This window comes from Hemibagrus wyckioides, linkage group LG28 (genome assembly GCF_019097595.1).
Source record: "Hemibagrus wyckioides isolate EC202008001 linkage group LG28, SWU_Hwy_1.0, whole genome shotgun sequence".
NCBI lineage: Eukaryota > Metazoa > Chordata > Actinopteri > Siluriformes > Bagridae > Hemibagrus > Hemibagrus wyckioides.
This window is the reverse complement of record NC_080737.1, coordinates 11,499,582-11,507,023: the sequence shown is the minus strand read 5'-3', so window position 1 is coordinate 11,507,023 and position 7,442 is coordinate 11,499,582.

The following is a 7,442-nucleotide window of genomic DNA, read 5'->3' as shown; positions in this document are numbered from 1 at the left end:
AGTTCACAAAAATTCACAAATAAAGAAAGAACAAAAATGTGCAATTTTTAATGTACAGTATGTTATACTGAAGCAAATAAAGTATGATGCATTATACATAGAATATTTATGCTTTGGCCATGTAGTGTAATGTAGTGTAATGTAATGTAGTGTAGTGTAGTGTAGTGTAGTGTAGTGTAATGTAGTGTAGTGTAGTGTAGTGTAGTGTAGTGTAGTGTAGTGTAGTGTAATGTAATGTAGTGTAGTGTAGTGTAGTGTAGTGTAATGTAGTGTAATGTAATGTAGTGTAGTGTAGTGTAGTGTAGTGTAATGTAGTGTAGTGTAGTGTAGTGTAGTGTAATGTAGTGTAGTGTAATGTAATGTAGTGTAGTGTAATGTAGTGTAATGTAGTGTAGTGTAGTGTAATGTAGTGTAGTGTAGTGTAGTGTAGTGTAATGTAGTGTAGTGTAATGTAGTGTAGTGTAGTGTAGTGTAGTGTAGTGTAGTGTAGTGTAGTGTAGTGTAGTGTAGTGTAGTGTAGTGTAGTGTAGTGTAGTGTAGTGTAGTGTAGTGTAGTGTAGTGTAGTGTAGTGTAGTGTAGTGTAGTGTAGTGTAGTGTAGTGTAGTGTAGTGTAGTGTAATGTAGTGTAGTGTAGTGTAGTGTAGTGTAGTGTAATGTAGTGTAGTGTAATGTAGTGTAGTGTAGTGTAGTGTAATGTAGTGTAGTGTAGTGTAATGTAATGTAGTGTAGTGTAGTGTAGTGTAATGTAATGTAGTGTAGTGTAGTGTAGTGTAGTGTAATGTAATGTAGTGTAGTGTAGTGTAATGTAATGTAATGTAGTGTAGTGTAGTGTAGTGTAATGTAGTGTAATGTAATGTAGTGTAATGTAATGTAGTGTAGTGTAGTGTAATGTAGTGTAGTGTAGTGTAGTGTAGTGTAGTGTAATGTAGTGTAGTGTAGTGTAGTGTAGTGTAATGTAATGTAGTGTAGTGTAGTGTAATGTAGTGTAGTGTAGTGTAGTGTAATGTAGTGTAGTGTAGTGTAGTGTAGTGTAATGTAGTGTAGTGTAGTGTAATGTAGTGTAGTGTAGTGTAGTGTAATGTAGTGTAGTGTAATGTAGTGTAGTGTAGTGTAGTGTAGTGTAGTGTAATGTAGTGTAGTGTAGTGTAATGTAATGTAGTGTAGTGTAGTGTAGTGTAGTGTAATGTAGTGTAGTGTAGTGTAGTGTAGTGTAGTGTAGTGTAGTGTAGTGTAATGTAGTGTAGTGTAGTGTAGTGTAGTGTAGTGTAATGTAGTGTAGTGTAGTGTAGTGTAGTGTAATGTAGTGTAGTGTAGTGTAGTGTAATGTAGTGTAGTGTAGTGTAGTGTAGTGTAATGTAATGTAGTGTAGTGTAGTGTAGTGTAATGTAGTGTAGTGTAGTGTAATGTAGTGTAGTGTAGTGTAGTGTAATGTAGTGTAGTGTAATGTAGTGTAGTGTAGTGTAGTGTAGTGTAGTGTAGTGTAATGTAGTGTAATGTAGTGTAGTGTAGTGTAGTGTAGTGTAGTGTAATGTAGTGTAGTGTAGTGTAGTGTAGTGTAATGTAGTGTAGTGTAGTGTAGTGTAGTGTAGTGTAGTGTAGTGTAGTGTAGTGTAATGTAGTGTAGTGTAGTGTAGTGTAATGTAATGTAGTGTAGTGTAGTGTAGTGTAATGTAGTGTAGTGTAGTGTAGTGTAGTGTAGTGTAGTGTAGTGTAGTGTAATGTAATGTAGTGTAGTGTAGTGTAGTGTAGTGTAATGTAGTGTAGTGTAATGTAATGTAGTGTAGTGTAGTGTAGTGTAGTGTAGTGTAGTGTAATGTAATGTAGTGTAGTGTAGTGTAGTGTAATGTAGTGTAGTGTAGTGTAGTGTAGTGTAGTGTAGTGTAATGTAGTGTAGTGTAATGTAGTGTAGTGTAGTGTAGTGTAATGTAGTGTAGTGTAGTGTAGTGTAGTGTAGTGTAATGTAGTGTAGTGTAATGTAGTGTAGTGTAGTGTAGTGTAGTGTAGTGTAGTGTAATGTAATGTAGTGTAGTGTAGTGTAGTGTAGTGTAGTGTAGTGTAGTGTAGTGTAATGTAGTGTAGTGTAATGTAGTGTAGTGTAGTGTAGTGTAGTGTAGTGTAGTGTAGTGTAGTGTAGTGTAGTGTAATGTAGTGTAGTGTAGTGTAGTGTAGTGTAGTGTAGTGTAATGTAGTGTAGTGTAGTGTAGTGTAGTGTAGTGTAGTGTAGTGTAGTGTAGTGTAGTGTAGTGTAGTGTAGTGTAATGTAGTGTAGTGTAATGTAGTGTAGTGTAGTGTAGTGTAGTGTAGTGTAGTGTAGTGTAGTGTAATGTAGTGTAGTGTAATGTAGTGTAGTGTAGTGTAGTGTAGTGTAATGTAGTGTAGTGTAGTGTAGTGTAGTGTAGTGTAATGTAGTGTAATGTAGTGTAGTGTAGTGTAATGTAGTGTAGTGTAGTGTAGTGTAATGTAATGTAGTGTAGTGTAGTGTAGTGTAGTGTAGTGTAATGTAGTGTAATGTAGTGTAGTGTAGTGTAGTGTAATGTAATGTAGTGTAGTGTAGTGTAATGTAATGTAATGTAGTGTAGTGTAGTGTAATGTAATGTAGTGTAGTGTAGTGTAGTGTAGTGTAGTGTAATGTAGTGTAGTGTAGTGTAATGTAGTGTAGTGTAGTGTAGTGTAGTGTAGTGTAATGTAATGTAGTGTAGTGTAGTGTAGTGTAGTGTAGTGTAGTGTAGTGTAGTGTAGTGTAGTGTAGTGTAATGTAGTGTAGTGTAGTGTAGTGTAGTGTAGTGTAATGTAGTGTAGTGTAGTGTAGTGTAATGTAATGTAGTGTAGTGTAGTGTAGTGTAGTGTAATGTAATGTAGTGTAGTGTAGTGTAGTGTAGTGTAGTGTAGTGTAATGTAGTGTAGTGTAGTGTAGTGTAGTGTAGTGTAGTGTAGTGTAGTGTAGTGTAGTGTAATGTAATGTAGTGTAGTGTAGTGTAGTGTAGTGTAGTGTAGTGTAGTGTAATGTAATGTAGTGTAGTGTAGTGTAGTGTAGTGTAATGTAGTGTAGTGTAGTGTAGTGTAGTGTAGTGTAGTGTAGTGTAGTGTAGTGTAGTGTAGTGTAATGTAGTGTAGTGTAGTGTAGTGTAGTGTAATGTAATGTAGTGTAGTGTAATGTAGTGTAGTGTAGTGTAGTGTAGTGTAGTGTAATGTAGTGTAGTGTAGTGTAGTGTAGTGTAGTGTAGTGTAGTGTAGTGTAGTGTAGTGTAGTGTAGTGTAATGTAATGTAGTGTAGTGTAGTGTAGTGTAATGTAATGTAGTGTAGTGTAGTGTAGTGTAATGTAGTGTAGTGTAGTGTAATGTAGTGTAGTGTAGTGTAGTGTAATGTAGTGTAGTGTAGTGTAGTGTAATGTAGTGTAATGTAGTGTAGTGTAGTGTAGTGTAGTGTAGTGTAGTGTAATGTAGTGTAGTGTAGTGTAGTGTAGTGTAGTGTAGTGTAGTGTAGTGTAATGTAGTGTAGTGTAGTGTAGTGTAGTGTAGTGTAATGTAATGTAGTGTAGTGTAGTGTAGTGTAGTGTAGTGTAGTGTAGTGTAATGTAGTGTAGTGTAGTGTAGTGTAGTGTAGTGTAGTGTAGTGTAATGTAGTGTAATGTAATGTAGTGTAGTGTAGTGTAGTGTAATGTAGTGTAGTGTAGTGTAGTGTAATGTAGTGTAATGTAATGTAGTGTAGTGTAGTGTAGTGTAATGTAGTGTAGTGTAGTGTAGTGTAGTGTAATGTAGTGTAATGTAGTGTAGTGTAGTGTAGTGTAATGTAATGTAGTGTAGTGTAATGTAATGTAATGTAGTGTAGTGTAGTGTAATGTAGTGTAATGTAGTGTAGTGTAGTGTAGTGTAGTGTAGTGTAGTGTAGTGTAGTGTAATGTAGTGTAATGTAATGTAGTGTAGTGTAGTGTAGTGTAATGTAGTGTAGTGTAGTGTAATGTAGTGTAATGTAGTGTAGTGTAGTGTAGTGTAGTGTAATGTAGTGTAGTGTAGTGTAGTGTAATGTAGTGTAATGTAGTGTAGTGTAGTGTAGTGTAATGTAATGTAGTGTAGTGTAATGTAATGTAATGTAGTGTAGTGTAGTGTAGTGTAGTGTAATGTAGTGTAGTGTAGTGTAGTGTAGTGTAGTGTAGTGTAGTGTAATGTAATGTAGTGTAGTGTAGTGTAGTGTAGTGTAGTGTAGTGTAGTGTAATGTAATGTAGTGTAGTGTAGTGTAGTGTGATGTAGTGTAGTGTAGTGTAGTGTAGTGTAGTGTAATGTAGTGTAGTGTAGTGTAGTGTAGTGTAGTGTAGTGTAGTGTAGTGTAGTGTAGTGTAGTGTAGTGTAGTGTAGTGTAGTGTAATGTAGTGTAGTGTAGTGTAGTGTAGTGTAGTGTAGTGTAGTGTAATGTAGTGTAGTGTAGTGTAGTTTAGTGTAGTGTAATGTAATGTAGTGTAATGTAGTGTAGTGTAATGTAGTGTAGTGTAGTGTAGTTTAGTGTAGTGTAATGTAGTGTAGTGTAGTGTAGTGTAGTTTAGTGTAGTGTAGTGTAGTGTAATGTAGTGTAATGTAGTGTAGTGTAGTGTAGTGTAGTGTAGTGTAATGTAGTGTAGTGTAGTGTAGTGTAGTGTAGTGTAGTGTAGTGTAGTGTAGTGTAGTGTAATGTAGTGTAGTGTAGTGTAGTGTAGTGTAATGTAGTGTAGTGTAGTGTAGTGTAGTGTAGTGTAGTGTAATGTAGTGTAGTGTAGTGTAGTGTAATGTAGTGTAGTGTAGTGTAGTGTAGTGTAGTGTAGTGTAGTGTAGTGTAGTGTAGTGTAGTGTAGTGTAATGTAGTGTAGTGTAGTGTAGTGTAGTGTAGTGTAGTGTAGTGTAGTGTAGTGTAGTGTAGTGTAGTGTAGTGTAGTGTAGTGTAGTGTAGTGTAGTGTAGTGTAGTGTAGTGTAATGTAGTGTAGTGTAGTGTAGTGTAGTGTAGTGTAGTGTAGTGTAGTGTAATGTAGTGTAGTGTAGTGTAATGTAATGTAGTGTAGTGTAGTGTAGTGTAGTGTAGTTTAGTGTAGTGTAATGTAGTGTAGTGTAGTGTAGTGTAGTTTAGTGTAGTGTAATGTAGTGTAGTGTAGTTTAGTGTAATGTAGTGTAGTGTAGTGTAATGTAGTGTAGTGTAGTGTAGTGTAATGTAGTGTAATGTAGTGTAGTGTAGTGTAATGTAATGTAGTGTAATGTATTATGTAGTGTATTGTAGTTTAATGTAATGTAGTGTAATGTATTATGTAGTGTATTGGAGTTTAATGTATTGTAGTGTAATGTATTGTTATGTAATGTAATGTAGTGTAATGTAATGTAGTGTAATGTATTGTTATGTGGTGTATTATAGTGTAATGTAGTGTTATGTAGTGTATGTATTGTAGTTTAATGTAATGTAGTATAGTGTGATGCAGTATATTGTAGTGTAGTGTACTGTACAGAGCTATATGAAATGTATATGATATATATTATGTAGTGTAGTGTAGTGTTATGCAGCATACTGTAGTAAAGTATAGTGTGTTATGTAATGTAATGTAGTGTACTGTACAGTGCAGTGTGATGTAGTGTACTGTTGTTTAGTGTGCAGTGTAGTGTAATGTAGTGCACTGATATGTATTGTTACTGTATGTAGTGTAGTGTAATGTGCAGTGTATTATGTAGTGTGGTATAGTGTACTATAGTGTAATGTGTTATGTAGTGTAATGTTCAGTGTACAGTGTGGTGTAGTGGGTTATGTGATGTAGTGTAGTGTAGTGTTATGTAGTGTGGTATAGTGTACAGTGCGGTGTAGCGTATTGTTATGTAGTGTTCAGTGTACAGTGTGGCGTAGTGTATTTTGTAGTGTAGTGTAGTGTATTGTTGTCTAGTGTAGTCCAGTAAACTGTGGTGTAGTGTGTTGTTATTTAGTGTAGTATCGTGTACTATAGTGTAGTGTGTTATGTAGTGTAGTGTTCAGTGTACAGTGTAATGTTACGTAGTGTATTTTTATTTATTGTTACGTAATGTATTGTGGTTTATTCTAATGCAGTGAGTGTAGTGTTGAATGCCGTTGAAAGTCGTGTTTAGTATAGTGTCTAATGTTGAATTGCAGTGTAGTGTATTTTATGTAGTTTATTGTTATATATTAGCTTAGTGTAGTGCAGTGTATTGTTATTTAGTGTAGCATTTTGAAGTGTAGTGCATTGTTACGTAGTGTAGCATTGTGTAGTGTAGTATGGTTTAGTGCAGTGTATTGTTATGTAGTTTAGTTTTGGGTAGTAAAACAGTAGTACAAGAACAAGCCCAGGCTTTTTGTCTACATTGTGTGTAAGGACAAAAAAAAATGTATTACAAAGCTACAAATTTGTTCCAGAAGCAATACAAATGCAACACTGGAATATTTTAGATATTCTATTCCTCCAGTGGGAATTGATCTGTGGTTTCCATTAAACATATTCACATCAGGATTTAATGGACCGAATGGTTTCCAAGAACTCACTCATTCTTGATTTAGTTACGGATCCAGGATCTATTCTCTGTTTAATAAATTGAAATGTTTTGTCTTGAATATTTGCCAGTCCTCTGACCACAAGGTTTCCAGTACAGACCACCAGATCCCTGAAGGACCTTTAAGTCACTGGTAGAATCACTCACTGGTAAGTTAGTAAACCATTAGGGCCAATTACCTTGCAACATCAACCAATAAAAGCATAAAATATCATTAGTAATGACAAAATAAACAACAAGAACTTAACCAAACTATATTTGAAATGGTGATTATTATTATTATTATAATTATTATTATTATTATTATCACCTTTCCTTTTCTATTTTAAAATGTTGATAATATTTTGCTTGCTAATCTTGTAGTTTGGGATCTTTATAATATTTTGGCTCAAAATTAACTCTAATTCTCTAAATGTCTGTATTCGTGAACACTGCACGTTTCTGCATTTGCTGGTCATAGCAGAAGTGTAGCAGAAAGTGGTGAGTTATTAGAGGCAGCTGCTACTCCATAGATTAAAAATAAATAGGTAACAAAAAATTATGACATTTTAGATTTTTAACCTGGGGGTTGTTCTTGTGATGTTCAGTTAGGTTTTGGGCAGTAATGGCATTTAGTGCAATTTAAGACATTCATGCCCTTAAAAGCCAAGTACATAGTCTAAGGGTATTAGAATATAGTGCATAGTGTGTGTGACAGGGACCAAAAACTTCAAATATTGGTCATGGCACAAAGGGAAGAGGGTTTAAGACAAGGTGCCCAGACACCATGATGCTATTCAGTGCACTTTCCCTATATTAAATAAAGGCTTACAGAAGGCAAGAGAAGAACATTAGCAAGAAACACATATATTCTGTCAATCGTCCATGCCGAGGTAATCTGAGGAAGAGCTTGTACTTGTGGTTTCGTCACAGCAGTCCTCAGCATCAGAGAA